The following is a 15,378-nucleotide window of genomic DNA, read 5'->3' as shown; positions in this document are numbered from 1 at the left end:
CCCCCACTCTGGCTGCTTTGCACTGGCTGCCCATCCATTTCCGCGTCGACTTCAAAGTGCTAATGATCACTTATAAAGCCCTTAACGGTTTGGGACTTCAATATTTGGCAGATCGTCTTCTCCCACCCAGATCTACCTGAATCACCCGTCATCGCCAGCAGGGATGGCTGAGGGGTCTGACGCCGAGAGAGGCTCGGAAGGAAAAAACTAGAAACCGGGCCTTCTCAGCGGTGGCCCCTTGGCTGTGGAATGCTCTTCCAACAGAAATCCGGCTGGCACCCTCGCTGGGTGTTTTTAAAAGACAGTTAAAAACCTGGCTATTTAAGCAGGCCTTCCCTCCAGTCAGCTGAGTCTTTTATTTTTTTTCCTATTTTATCCTATCTTGGTAATCTTTTCTCTAACTAATTGTATTAATTAATATACCAATTGTATTTTATGATTATCTTTATTTTATATTGACTTTTTATGCTGTAAGCCGCCCCGAGTAGACATGGTCTAGAAGGGTGGGGAATAAATAAATAAATAAATAAATAAATAAATAAATAAATAAATAAATAAATAAATAAATAAATAAATAAATAAATATTTGCAATATTAAAAATGAGACTGATTAAAATAAACTTTAAAACTTATACCCAAAAGGCCTTTGTCAGAAGGAAGGTTTTTTCCAACTTGGTGAGGAAGTCATATGGACCCCACACATAGAACAGAGCTGCAGAATCTATGTGCCACTATCTAAAAGCTGTCCAGAATAACGGCTTGTCCACTAGATGGGTGGGGTATAAGCTAAATAAATAAATAAGTGTCCCTCCCCTTAATCCAGTTAAGTTTATATCTGGGGTGGTTCAGACATAAAAGGAAGCAAGAGTATCTTTTTTCCATACAAGATTGTCTCATGGCTGCATCTCTGTTCTCTGGAAATATCTGTAAGTGGAGCATTAAAGCCTTCACAAAGACTGGTCAAAGTCAAGACTTGGTTCAGAAGAATTCACAAACTATAAGACTGTATTTTTGAGGGAATGTTATGCCACCCAACATAAGTGAATTCCAGTGTTTTAGTCGACACAGCTAATCAGGAACCAGCCCTTAACAAAATCAGGATTCATTTTCAATGTATATTTCCACTTCCTCATGCACAGTCCAGCACCTCCTCCTGAAAATTATTCAGGACCTTGACAGCTGTGCTGGAATGAGATGAAAAGGAAAGACTGAGCTGTGTGTCATCTTCAATATTAATGGCACCAGAAGGCCCTCCCTGATGTTGCTGTAAAACAGCATGGGGGACAAGACAGACTCCTGAGAGATGTAGGTTATCAAACAAGGAATTAAAGCAATACTCTTAAAGGCAACCTTCCGAAGTGAGCCCTCCAGGAAAGGCCAAAACTATTGTACCAAGATGACACCTTGGCCCATTAACATGAATTTATCCAATAAGGCCACCCGAGTTCCCAAATGTGGCCTAAAACCACTCCTTGAACATCTTGCAAAACTCAAAATATCTACTAGGGTTGCCATAAATCAGAATCAACTTGAAAGCACAGAATAAACAAACATTTCTGAAACAAAAATGAGGTGATTTTGCACTGTATTAGTGGTGCTCAGGAGTGCACCAATAGACATTGTGTGACAGCCCAGTTCAGCATTCCATAAGCCAAGTTAAATAATGGGGGGCACCCCGAACAAAAAATTACAACTTTGAAACTGGACCTTGGATCAGCACCAAATTTGGCATTTACAGCCCTGACAACTGTTTTGTGTTTGAGTGAGACATGGTTAACTGATATATATATAAAAGGAAACAGCTTGTGTTGTGTCACTTTGTGAATGGTAATGAGCAGAAGAGGGTATCCTGTGTTGTCAACATTCAGGGTGCCCTTTGCTATGTAAAGATTGCCATCCTTTTCCCTGCTGGCAACATGGGTGTGATATTGCATAGCAATATTGGGCCATTTCCAGGCTTTTTGAATCATTGGCACAGAAGCACAATATTCCACATTCCTAAACCGGATTTTTTTTCTTTTTGAAGAATTGAATATAAATTTTGTGTACAAGTTTGTATTTGCCTGCGTGGAAAGTGACTGGGATTGATTGACAGTTGTATGTGAGATGTGTGCCAAGACTGACTGTTAAGACATCCAAGAACTGTAAAAATGAAACTGTGAGCTTATTGGTCTGTATGGTTCCTGTCTGAAGAGATTCTGTTTTGTACATAAGGGTGTGCATGAAGGATAAAATAAGTAATTTTGAGAGATAGAACTATGGCTTAGCTAGAATTTGAGAGTGAGAGAGGGGGAGTAAGAACTGTGTCTTGCTTCAAGAAGAAGTTGTGAATAAAAATATTGTCTGGTTATTGTTTGTGTTAAAGTAATCGTGTATGCACCTCTCTCTCTCTCTCTCTCTCTCTCTCTCACACACACACACACACACACACACACACGCACACGCACACACACACACACAGAGACATTAATTTGCATTGAAAAGTAAATGTTGTAGGAGCATGTCAAATCACTGAGGGAAAAGGCATTCCATGTGGTGGGTACCACAATACTAAATGCCCTGCTCTGAAAGACAGTAGAGAAGACCTGAGAATATGGCATGGGCAAGAGTGCCTCCGTAGATGATGAACAGACAGGTCTATATAGGAAATGGTAGTCCCTCGGGTAAAGTGGTCCCAGGTGATTTACAGCTTTATAAATAAATAACCAAACGGTTGTTGTGGGTTTTTCGGGCTTCTTGGCCGTGTTCTGAAGGTGGTTTTTCCTAATGTTTCACCAGTCTCTATGGCCGGCATCTTCAGAGGACAGCAAACTGTGCTCTGGTGTAGTTTGGCTAGGGCGTGAAGAATTAATGGCTGTGAGATGGGATGATTAGTGTGTATTGTTGTGGGTGTATTCTTTTCTGTGGATGGGTGATTAGTGTGTTTTGTTGTGGGTGTATTGTTGTGATAAGGAGATTATCTGTCACTGTGGTTGATGGTAGTGATCCCCTTGAACTTGTGGTTGGGTAGAGTTCGTGACCTTTTGCATGCTCTATTTTTGAGAGCTGGGAGCCAAGTTTTGTTGAGTTTCAAACTTTCCTCTTTTTTGTTGAAGTTTTTCTGGTGCTTGTGGATTTCAATGGCTTCCCTGTGCAGTCTGACGTAATGATTGCTGGTGTAGTCCAGTATTTCAGTATTTTGAAATAGATTTTCATGTCCTGTTTGTTCTAGGGCATGTTCAGCTACTGCAGATTTTTCTGGTTGTTTTAGTCTGCAGTGTCTCTCATGTTCTTTGATTCTGTCTGTGTGGGTGGGTTTTCTGTAGACCTTGTGTCCCAGTCGGAGGTCAGTTTTGCGTAGGATCATGACATCTAGGAACGGTGAAGAAAAATTGGAAGAATTTCTCAACCATCTCAACAGCATCTACCCAAATATACAATTCACCATGGAAATAGAAACAGAGGGTCAACTCCTGTTCCTAGATGTCATGGTCCTACGCAAAACTGACCTCCGACTGGGACACAAGGTCTACAGAAAACCCACCCACACAGACAGGTACCTACACAAAAACTCCAACCACCACCCACAGCAAAAAAGAGGCATAATCAAAACACTGGTAGACCGTGCAAATCAGAACTGTGAAGCTCAGTTTCTCAACACTGAACTCGACCACCTGAATTGGGCCCTACAGGCAAATGGCTACTCCAAAAATGAAATCACAAGAGCCATCAAACCAAGAAAACAACACGGAACTGAAGAAGAAAAACAGCCACCCACAAACAAAGTATTTCTGCCATACATCAAAGGGGTCACAGACCGCATGGGGAAACTTCTGGAAAAACACAACCTAAAACAGTATTCAAGCCCACCACAAAAATACAACAAATGTTACGGTCAGCAAAGGACAGAAGGGACCCCCTCACCACTGCAGGAGTATACCGGATACCTTGCAGTTGTGGCCAGGTATACATTGGAACCACAAAACGAAGCATCCACACCAGAATCAAAGAACATGAGAGACACTGCAGACTAAAACAACCAGAAAAATCTGCAGTAGCTGAACATGCCCTAGAACAAACTGGACATGAAAATCTATTTCAAAATACTGAAATACTGGACTACACCAGCAATCATTACGTCAGACTGCACAGGGAAGCCATTGAAATCCACAAGCACCAGAAAAACTTCAACAAAAAAGAGGAAAGTTTGAAACTCAACAAAACTTGGCTCCCAGCTCTCAAAAATACAGCATGCAAAAGGTCACGAACTCTACCCAACCACAAGTTCAAGGGGATCACTACCATCAACCACAGTGACAGATAATCTCCTTATCACAACAATACACCCACAACAAAACACACTAATCATCCCATCTCACAGCCATAAATACTCCATGCCCTAGCCAAACTACACCAGAGCACAGTTTGCTGTCCTCTGAAGATGCCGGCCATAGAGACTGGTGAAACGTTAGGAAAAACCACCTTCAGAACATGGCCAAGAAGCCCGAAAAACCCACAACAACCATTAGATCCCGGCTGTGAAAGCCTTCGCGAATACAAATAACCAAACCTTAAACATGGCCCAGTGAGAAACAGGCAGCCAGTGCTTCTCCATCGGGGAGGAGTTATGTGCTGCTTTTAGGTTGTCCCAGTCAGAAGCCTGGCTAAAGCATTCCAGCCTTAGGGGCAGACCCATATATAATACATTGCAATTGTCCGGGCTTGAGGTTATCCCTTTTAGGCTTGCCTGTAATTGGCAGACCAGCTAAAGCAGTTGGAAAGCATTATGAGCCACTGAGGTCATCTGGGTCTCTAGTGATAAAGATGGATCTAGGAATAGCCGAGGCTGCACACTTGATGCTTCAGAGGGTTGACAGCCCCATAAAGAACATGAAGTATATCTGTCTCCCAGACATAGGGAGCAGTCACCCTTAAGGCTTCTGTCATGCCAGGATTCACCCCCTGTTACTGGTCCTTACCAAACCCACTACTGTATCCAGGCACTGGTCCAGAACAACAGTACCAGATTCAGAAGGGAATATAATACATAGAGTTAGGTGTCATCCTCATATCTCACCATCAATCAATGTGTAAATGGAGCTCCTTGTTTATTCCCAATGGTTGGTCAACCAGGGGGGGAAAAAGCTAAATTGACAATTCATGAAGCTTCAGAACAACATTTGAGAACAATCAGATACTGTTTACTACTTATGTCAGCAACATGTCTAATTGAGTAGCTATCAGTCTAGTCTATCTCTGTCCTCTTTTTTTTAATTTCACTTTCATGTGATTTCCATTTCTTTTCTTTACAAACTCTAGAAGTAAAAACCCTATTGTTTTCATGAAGGCCATTTTCATAGATTTGCAGGTATGTTGTTACGGCATTCATCATTCATGGTAAGTTGGTGGGCAGGGGGAATAAGGGATCAGGAGAAACTCTGAGGGTGCTAGGTAGTGTGACAACAAGTTTCCAAATCTGTGGTAGGTGGGCCACTAGGAGATGGCCCATCACACTTCCAGGGGACTGGAAGAGAGTGAATTCTTACAGTGTTACAGAAACCCTGTGTTCCATTGCCTCTGTGTCCCTGTAGCACTGGTTGAGAATTCATAGCTTAACCCACTTTTATCACAGAGGCACTGGGAAGAGTGGAAACTAGACTTGGAGGTAAAATCTGTCCAGTCTCCATATGACAGTGGAGAAAGTCTTTTAAAAGGATAATATTTTCCCCTCCAAAGTACGTGTGTGTAGGAAGAAGAGAAGCTGGACAGGAGGAGCCGCAACTGAGTTCTTTGGAAAGCTGATGCTGAGAATCATGAACGATGAATCATCATGTGCTAATAATACAGCCAACATTTGGGATTAACAGAGCTCTCAATAATTAATTAATGGCTGACACTTATTGCCTGTGCTGCAGATGTGCCATTATTTTTTAAGGAAGAGTCATGTCTATGTTTATTTTTTAGGAAGGACACCTCCTGTATCAAGTATGTTGAAAACCATTGTGCAAATTATGAACAGGTCCTACTGAATAATGGGAAAGCATTTTAAAATGAGGCAAAACACTTGACTTTTGAAAGATTTTCATTGGAAAGGATTTGAGGTGTCATTCTCATGTGTTCTTGAATTCAGAATTTCCCATTTACTCGTGCCATATATTTGACTTCTACAAGTTGGATATAATTTTGTCATTTGTAAATATTTATACAAATTTTGAAAGGATATACAGGCAAAGCTGCACTTTCCCAGATTACTTAATGAACCTTTGTGTGTGTGTGTGTGTGCGTGCATGCGTGCGTGCATGCGTGTGTGTATGTTTGAGAGAGAGAGAGAGAGACTGTGTTTTTAAAAGAAAAAAGCATGAAAAAGGCACGACACAACCTTTAAGACAAGTTGGCAACTGTAAAGCCGTAAAAATAAAAGGTTCAAACTGGAGGGGAGCCTTTGAATTTATTGATTACAGTAAAAATGGCTGAGATTTAATTTTTTTTCAGAAACTGCAGTAATCCTGAGTGCAGACTTTCTGCTCACTTGCACATAATTACATATGTGGATTATCTGACCTGAACCCTAGGTACAGAATTTGTACAGTTAAGCAGGTTTAATTTTTTTTGGTAGGAAATAGGCGAAATGTGGTTAAAGAAGCGACACAAAATATCATGCTAGAAACTCCTGATGTTTGCTTTATTGTTATTTTTTTAAAGCACTAAAGCTAGAGGGCAACTGGAATTGAGTTGTTGTGAAGGAGGGAAGGAGGTTTAACTCTTTCCCTCACATTGTTCTCCTGAATGACAACATCTAATGTCTAGCTGCTCTTTGCTCCACATGAAAAAAATATATAGGTATCTATGGCTGCTTCTCCAGACAGAAGTCTCCTAATGCTACCCATCAAAAGGCTTTGTTGTCTTACTGAATGGATTTACTTTGGGGGAAAAGTTCAGGAAAAAGTGACTCTCCATGCCTGATATGTCAGGACAAAATCTGAGCTCACAAGGTAGGACCTTGTGATGTCGTAGTGTGAGCTCTTGTGATATCATTGGGTTGGGTCCGTTTGATGTTGAGACTTCCTGAGATAAGGCAAACCTGCATATGATGCTTACCAATGCAATGTGACAATATTGGATGCTCCTTAAATTCTTTGGCTAAAGCAGGGTGACCTCACAATGAAATCCCCAACCTAAACAACCTGAAGTTTCATCCAGCAAGGAAAATAGCAGCTTGAGGGAACTGATTTAGAGGAGGTCTATCTAGCAAAACTGGCTGGGTGAGAAGCATCATGACTAACAGGCAAAGGGAGCAATTGCTCTTGCTCAAACAAGTATAATCTAATTCACAGTCTTGCAAGTATATATTTTAAAAGATACATCAAATAACACCATGCCCTACACCTTTTGAAATGTTTGAAATAAACACTCATGCTTGTAGAATGTTTGTGATTGTGGGGGTGGGGTGGGGCGGAAAACTCAAGGACTTGCTCTGGGTAATGAGTTGCAGTCTAGGCAACCTTCTCCAGTTCTTTGACTATCTGTCCAATCTCTCCAAATTCTTAACTTCCCTCCTACTAGATGTCCACTGGGAGACACTGGATATTTGGGATGAGACACTTCCATCCCAGCGCCAACCGTCTTGTCAGTATGTACAACATAAGACCCTATTTGGTTGTTTTCTTTAGCCTCTTTCTCCCCCTCCCTTCCTGGTTGTTCACAGGAAGGCAAAAACTTTCTAATTCCCGACGTCACACCATGTCCCCCTTTCCTCTCTCATCTCGGCATTTTTCCAGATCACTCTCTCTTGTTTTGCTACTTTCACAGAATTCAGTTCAAAAGCCACTTCTACTGGGAAATGTGATTTAAAAAATAATATTCTAGCGAGCCCAGTTAGCTTGTCTAATTTTGCGATCACAGCTACAAAGCAAGGTGTGGTTGTGCAAATTTTGTTCCTGCTTTTGGATCACGGATAATATTTTAATTGCATTTTAATTGTTTTATCTTTTTCTATTGTATTTTAATTGTTGTAAGCTGCCCAGAGACAGGTAGGGTGGATGGCATATAAGTTAAATAAATAAATAAATAAATAAATAAATAAATAAATAAATAAATAAATAAATAATGCAGCATCTCATATTTCCCACTGCCCAGTGCATTTTTGAGAACTTCTTAAATGTTAAGTTTCATTAAAGCAAATGCATGTTTAACCAGTTCTATACACCTGGGAAATCATTGTAAGAGGCTGTGTGCACGCTTTTCGTGTTTTTGCTTAATAATAATAGTAACAATATAAGCTACTGCTTTCTCTCAATAGCCATAGGATGTATATTTATAAGCTAGAGAATAATTTAATGAAGCACTTTCAAGTCCTATTGAATTTACCTGGGAAGAAATATGTTTTTGCTCATTTTCACACTGAAACCAATGGTACACTTAATTTTCTCTAGGTCATACTTAAGGATAGGTGTTTTAAAATTCATGATGTCCCAAAGCACAGCTATACAACACTGGAGAGGACTGTAGGAAATTTAAAGGGCAGCTAGACACGGGTGACTGGATGCCCTCTTGTAGGGAGGACGGTCCCTCATTTAAAGGGTTGGCAGAGGCCTATCCTCTCTTTGCAGGGCTGTCCAGTCCAAATCTGATTTAAAAATAAAAAAACATATGGCTCACTTCTAAAACTACATCTATGGCTCACTTGGTCATATTCTTCCTCACCCAGGTAAGAAACACCGTAATTGTACATAAATGATTTTAAAATAAAGCATTTCTCATTTTACATGTGTACGTATAAATTATCACATGGGATTTCTAGCAAACCTTTCTGGTGTCTTTTGTGATGGTGTCTGTCCTCTTTTTTGGAGGTGTGTAAGTATCCACCCCATGCTAGCCTCCTGGAACTTGGGTGGTGGCGGAACTAATAAACTTGTGCAGCTGTAAACTGGGGAGATACCCCCCCAAAATATGAGGAGTTTGATCAGATCCCGATGCTTCCTACTCAGTGTGTGCAAGAGGGTGTAGAAGGCCTACAGGATTGTACCTTGATTTTTTTTTTCCGGGAAAATATTTCTGATAAATATATAAAGTGAAACGCAGGTAAAGTATAATATATTTGATAAATTATAAAACTATCAATATTTTAGAAAAGGTGGGTTTCCTTGAGAAAGACAAAAGTGGATTATCTATGAATCATTCGTTCTCTTTTAATCAGTTCTCGGCCAGGTCAATGCTAATAGGAACAGAAGCTTACTCTTAGGAAGCGCTCCTCCACCCCCCACTATGAAAATAATGGATTAGTGATGTGACCTCTGGGGCAAAGTTGTTGGGACAAGGTGGAGGGTCAGTCAAGAAGCAATTAAATGATATCCTGAGGGAAACGGCTAAAGTTGACCTGAATAAGTGAGAGAGTTTTGCTAAGGTTGTAGTACTGCAAAAGCTTTTGGTTCTGTTTTCAAAGAGAGAGTGAGAATAGCAAAACAGTGATACTCAGGCTTTTCACAGGAAGCAAGGAAAGTCACCTCAGAGGTTCGTATCTAATCCCTCTTCTTTGGAATTCTATACTTATAGTTAAGATTGAACCATTTAAGCATTCCTTGACTGGAAAGGAACAACAAAAACTAGACTGCCTTTAATTGAGGAGCAAATCCCTGTTGCTGCACACACTGAAGAATGAATCAGGGCTACTCCCTCTTTAGGAAAATAATCAGGCAAATGGTGATCGTCTTCAATCGTTTTCCAGACATAGAGTGCTCAGAAGTTGTTTACCATTCACTTTTTCTGGGGGTGCCACCAAGACAGAACTCATGCGTTGAACAGTTACAGTCTTGTGGCCTTTGGACCATGAGTGCCACATACCTTGCATTGGAAAAAATAATAATAATGAAAGAAAAGTACTGTTTCCATTCTGGGGAGCTTCCAGGAGTAGCAATTTTACCTTGAAACAGTGCAGTCTTGCACTCAAGCCCCGTGAGCTTTACGAAACTAGCAGTGGCCTTCCAGCGACATCCAGTTTTCTGTTAGGGAGAGCAATTGCAGCCCACGCGGCTCTGCTACTCCAGCATTTGCCCATCTCTGACACAGATATAGGGCAGATAGATTCCGGATTTCACAGACCTCATAAAGCCATGTTAAAAACTAATATAGCCCTTTTCAAGCAATAGTTCCTTGCAAGCTTTTCTTTGGACTGAGATACTGACATGATATAACATACCAATCTTGTTAGTTTTGACATCTGTGCAGTGCTGATGTACACAGTTATCAACCACGTCTGACCACAATTTAGCCACATGTCTATGGACTTTCCCTGCACATGCTGGAATTTTTTCCTGGTAAGTCAATGAATAAATACATAAGTTATAGGAAGGAATATGTTGTACAGACACCCTCAGGATAAGACACGGTAAGGAAGGTGAGGAGAAGAAACGGAAGAAGAAAAGTATTCAGTTTGGTTCTTTCTCTCTGACACATCTTTCTGATCTGGTGCCTCAGGGGTTGCAACAATTTGGCAAGGTGTAATATTTGATTCAAGGGACGTGGTGGCGCTGCGGGCTAAACCGCAGAAGCCTGTGCTGCAGGGTCAGAAGACCAAGCAGTCGTAAGATCGAATCCACGCGACGGAGTGAGCTCCCGTTCCTTTGGCCCAGCTCCCGCCAACCTAGCGGTTCGAAAGCATGCAAATGTGAGTAGATAAATAGGGACCACCTCAGTGGGAAGGTAACAGCGTTTCGTCTCTAAGTCGCACTGGCCATGTGACCACGGAAGATTGTCTTTGGACAAAACGCTGGCTCTATGGCTTGGAAACGGGGATGAGCACCGCCCCTAGAGTCGAACATGACTGGACAAAAATTGTCAAGGGGAACCTTTACCTTTACCTTTAATATTTGATTCAAAGTGGGCTTTTGCCTCTCCTGCTTTGGATTTCTATGGAAAAGAACATGTAGGGAACATCTGCTGATAGGATTGTTCTGTGGGTTGGAGTACTGGCTGCAGAACCAGGGGTTGGGGGTTTGATTCTTCTCTGCGCCTTCCAGAGAACAGAGAGCCTGTGTGACCTTGAGCAAGCTTCACAGTCCCAGGATGCCCCTAGAAGAAAGGATTGGTGAACCATTTATGACTACCTTACACCTAGAAAACCCTGGGAAGCGTGGCCATTCATTGGCATTGATTTGATAGCATATAATTATTTAGTTATATAAAGATGATCTAATCTCTCAGTTTCACCTTCTCTCACATTATTTCTTTTTAAATCACATTCTTTCTGAAGAGATTTTTACAATTGGGTGAGCACTTATTTTATAAAGAGAAAATGAACAAACAAAAATCTGGCCTGTCCCACTTTCCAAGCATAATGGGTGCAGCTATTCCCAGCAAAAAGAGGACCAGATTATGCCTGCTCACCACTGTTTTTGTTAATGATGAGAAGCCTGACAGGAAAGAAATATGTAGTGATCCTTATTAACAGTCCAGACAAGAATGGTTCAATATACAGAGATTCAAAGCCAACTTTTTCAGCTAAGCACTCAAAAACCCCTACCTCATTATTATTATACATTCATAGTTTCTTAAAGAATCTCATGCGTTCTCATCACTTTGGGGACTTTTTTCAGTGAAAAAAAAAACCAAAATGAAATTATTCCTTCTCCTTAGGGTCTGGTGAATTTGGATGGGGTGCTATATTTTTTAATTTTTTTTTTCCTTACTTCAAAAACAGAAATCCAGAAAGATAAGGGAGTATAACAGCAAAATCTTTCCAGATTTCATCTGTTTGTCAGGCATTTACAAAGTCTTTGGGTATGCAGGACTCCCAGATCCCACATTACTGAAAACATTTAGCAAATTATCCTCCTCATACTGGACCCTTTGAGCCTTTAATAGAATTTAGAACAATTGTACCAGTGGGGAGATCCAACGCTGTGACCATTTGCAATGAAGAATGCTTGAACTGTCTGGCAAAAAAAAGTGCTTAAGGGTATAAGAATCCAAGGACAAGACTTCAAGACACAGTCATTTCTGGAGACAATGTTCCAGAATTTATATTTATTAATATGGCTTTGTTTGGGTCAGACTCCCACAGGAAATCCTGAGGCATGAATGTCTCTCACTGGCATGTTTTATCTTTGATAGTTCCGTCCTTTCGGAATGGTAGCCTGATAGGGAGACAGATGAATACCTCGAAAAATCTCCGGTCTTTATAGAAGCTGAGGATGACAACAAGCAGGGCCTTCAACACTCTGTAAAGACAATCCATCTACTTTCCCTTGTTATCATTAAAATGTCTTTTAGACATAGGTCATACTGGGAACCTATAAATGATGTCTGTGTATTGGGCACCTCCCACTAAGCTGGATCCTGCCATGATTACAATTTATCATAGTGTTCTTATGGTTACAAATTCTCTTGAAATGTGTCACTGCTGTTGGGAGTAATGCTCAGAATGTTTTTTTGACTAGCATCCAGACCTCTTTGTATTTTTCTATTTCCCATACAAGTCCGAAAGTTTGGGTATTTTAAAAAGGCACTTATTTGACAACTTGGCTTTTTTATTTGTTTTCATTTTATACAGGTCAATAATTTCATCCTTTGGTTAACCATTCACTTGCACTGAAGCACTTTGTGATGGGAAGTTTTCCATTTCCCACTCTGTTCTCTGAAATATGACAGAGAACGATTAATGGAGCGTGAACTGGCCAGGTCTTCTGGGCTTCTGAGTTTACGAATACTTTCATTTCTGAAGGGTCAGGGAGAAGGTTAAGCACATACTCCCGGGCCTAGAGAGGGAAATAGGAAGCAGCCTTACACCAAGGCAAATTATTTGTCTAGCCTTCTCTACACTGGATGGCAGCAACTGTCTGCAGGGACTGTGAAGGTATTCTACTACCAGAAATGAAGGATAAAATGACACCCACTTCATTACATATGCAGAAGCCAACTGGATTCTCCAATGAATCCTAATTTAACCCTGGCAGCTTGGTAGATTTCTTCACTACACGCAAAACCAGTGGTCCAGTTGAAAGAGTGAGCACCGGCAGACATAGCTCTGTCCCCCAAGAGAGGAAACTGGCCAAAGAACTCACAAGAATGGCTGTGGGGTTGCCATTCCTGCCCCAACATCTGCCGTCTTAGACAGTTGCCTCCCTCTACCTAATGGCAGGGTCAGTACTAACTCTCCAGGTTCTCAGATGGAAGTCTTTTATGTCACCTGCTGCCTGGTCTCCCTTGAAATCTGGATTGAATCGGGGACCTTGTACATGGCAAGTATGTACTTTCCCACCAAGATATAAGGTTCTACATATGTAGTAAACCCACCTGAGTGCAGGTGGATGTACATCTACTTTCACATGACCATGTTCAATGGATCCACCCTTAAATATGTCTCGTGCATCTTAAATGCAGACAGGGATGTCGCACTAACTATCTGCAATAATTAGTTGCAGGCAACCTGTACTGGAAAAAGAGTTACTCTTTGTTTAGAAAAGTCTCTTGCAAAAACTGATGGGCTTTATAAAAGCGTGGATTGTGATCAGAGCTTGGAAAAGTGACTTTTTTTCAGATGACAACTTGACAAGTTCTGGGCCTGCTAGCCGGGTTTCTTGCAGTTGGTTTCCCAGAAAGCAACTGCTCCAAGCCCTGATTATGTCCCTTATTTTGACTCAGGATCGAAATTACTGTGTCATAGGAACTATGCTTGCTTCTCTTCCTCACAATGGTGTGTACAGCCAATTTCCATCAGGGCAACAGTATACTCTATGTGCATGCATTGGGAAGGAATAATCTTTCCCTTCCCCGACACAGTCCCAATGAAAATCTCTCTCTTTTTAACTAGGAAGCTAATTTAAATAAAACTTCCTTTGGCACAAGTGATAACATTTTTTTAAAAAAAAATCCTCATAATCAGGTATACTGTGAGAATATCTGTGAGATCAAAGCTGGAGGGAGGGCTTAAGGTCTCATATACAGTTGTGTATCGGTGGGGGACCCTACAAAGGTGGTGCCTTGGGCACTACATTCTTAGGGGCTCAGGGGCTATCCTGCCTGCCATGCTTCTGTAGCCACTCTCTGCACTCCTCTTCCCCCTCCTGGCAGTCTGAGTTTAAGCCATTAGGAGTGCTGGGCCCACTGCCTCTGCCAGCAGAGAACTGGAATGGGTCTGTGGCCACATCATGGCAGCACGCCAGGGCCTTCTCCCATCCCACATCCCATACATGCATTGCATCATAACTGGCACATCACCCGCACCACACAACACTTGCTTCGCCCCGGGTGCTGCGAACCTACACTATGCCATTGCTCATATATTGCTGTACATTGAAAATCTGGGATGCCCCTGCCTTTAATTACATATAGAAAAAAGTAGCTCCTTATGACTCATCAAATCCTTCTAGTTGTCTGATGCTCAGATACTGTGCTAAAATTAACTGCTCACTCCTTCCAAGGCACATGGGCAGAGGATATTGGTGAGAATTAGCAACGCATATCTCTGTTGTAAACCAGCCTAATTGACACAGAAAAGTTTGTGGGCTCACTGAAAAATTTTTGAGGAGCCAAATTGCCACTTAGATAATGTTGACTTAATCAAATCATTAAAGTTCAGAACAAAAGGATTTTGTCGGTAAAGGCACTGGTTGTGGGAGAGAGGGGAGTATGGTCATTCATGACCATGTTTCACATGCTTAAGGAAGAAACAGAGAGGGCTGGCTGAAGTGGTGCATGAATAACTTGCATTGTGATGTTTTTAAGTAAACTTTGTAAGAATGGCTGCAGACTTCAAAGTCCTTTTTGGTTTTGAAAGGGTCTGATGTAAAAGGTGTTAGTGCAGGGGGGGAGTCTAGCCCAATAACTGTATCTCAAAGAGAGCTCTGTAAGAGGTCAAATGCTGGCCTGGCTCACAGGGCCGTTTCTTCCCATCATAGAGCATATTGTATAAACCAAATATCATGTAAAGATGCAAAAGCTCCCAGAAATGTCAACTTACACACATCGGCTTGGATGCAGTCCACCGCTCTGTGAAAACATTTACTTTGAGATCTTAAAAACGTGGGTGGGGGTGCGCACAAGTGGGTGTTCCATACAATTTTGCCATGGGAATATTACCCCATGAAGCAAGAAGTGGGGAAAGACTTCCTTGGCGATCTGAGTGATACATACAGAGAGGTTGCACTAAGGTTAATGGTACAAGTCTGAATAAATGGATTTAGGAATCTATCACCCGATGGAGTTTCAAAATGGAAGGCCTTTAGCTTCTTAAAGAGAAAGAAGAACAAACGTGAATTACAGAGCCTGTTTAAAAATACCTGGGCTAAATTGTTAGTATCTGTTGTGCACGGCTGGAAGAATGGTTGGATTTTCAGGCACTATACTAAAGCACTTTTTTGCATGTTTCATTCTGGATTGAAATGTATCCTTTAAAAAAAAAAC

This window comes from Pogona vitticeps, chromosome 1 (genome assembly GCF_051106095.1).
Source record: "Pogona vitticeps strain Pit_001003342236 chromosome 1, PviZW2.1, whole genome shotgun sequence".
Classification (NCBI taxonomy): domain Eukaryota; kingdom Metazoa; phylum Chordata; class Lepidosauria; order Squamata; family Agamidae; genus Pogona; species Pogona vitticeps.
Note: the sequence above shows the minus strand (reverse complement) of the source record.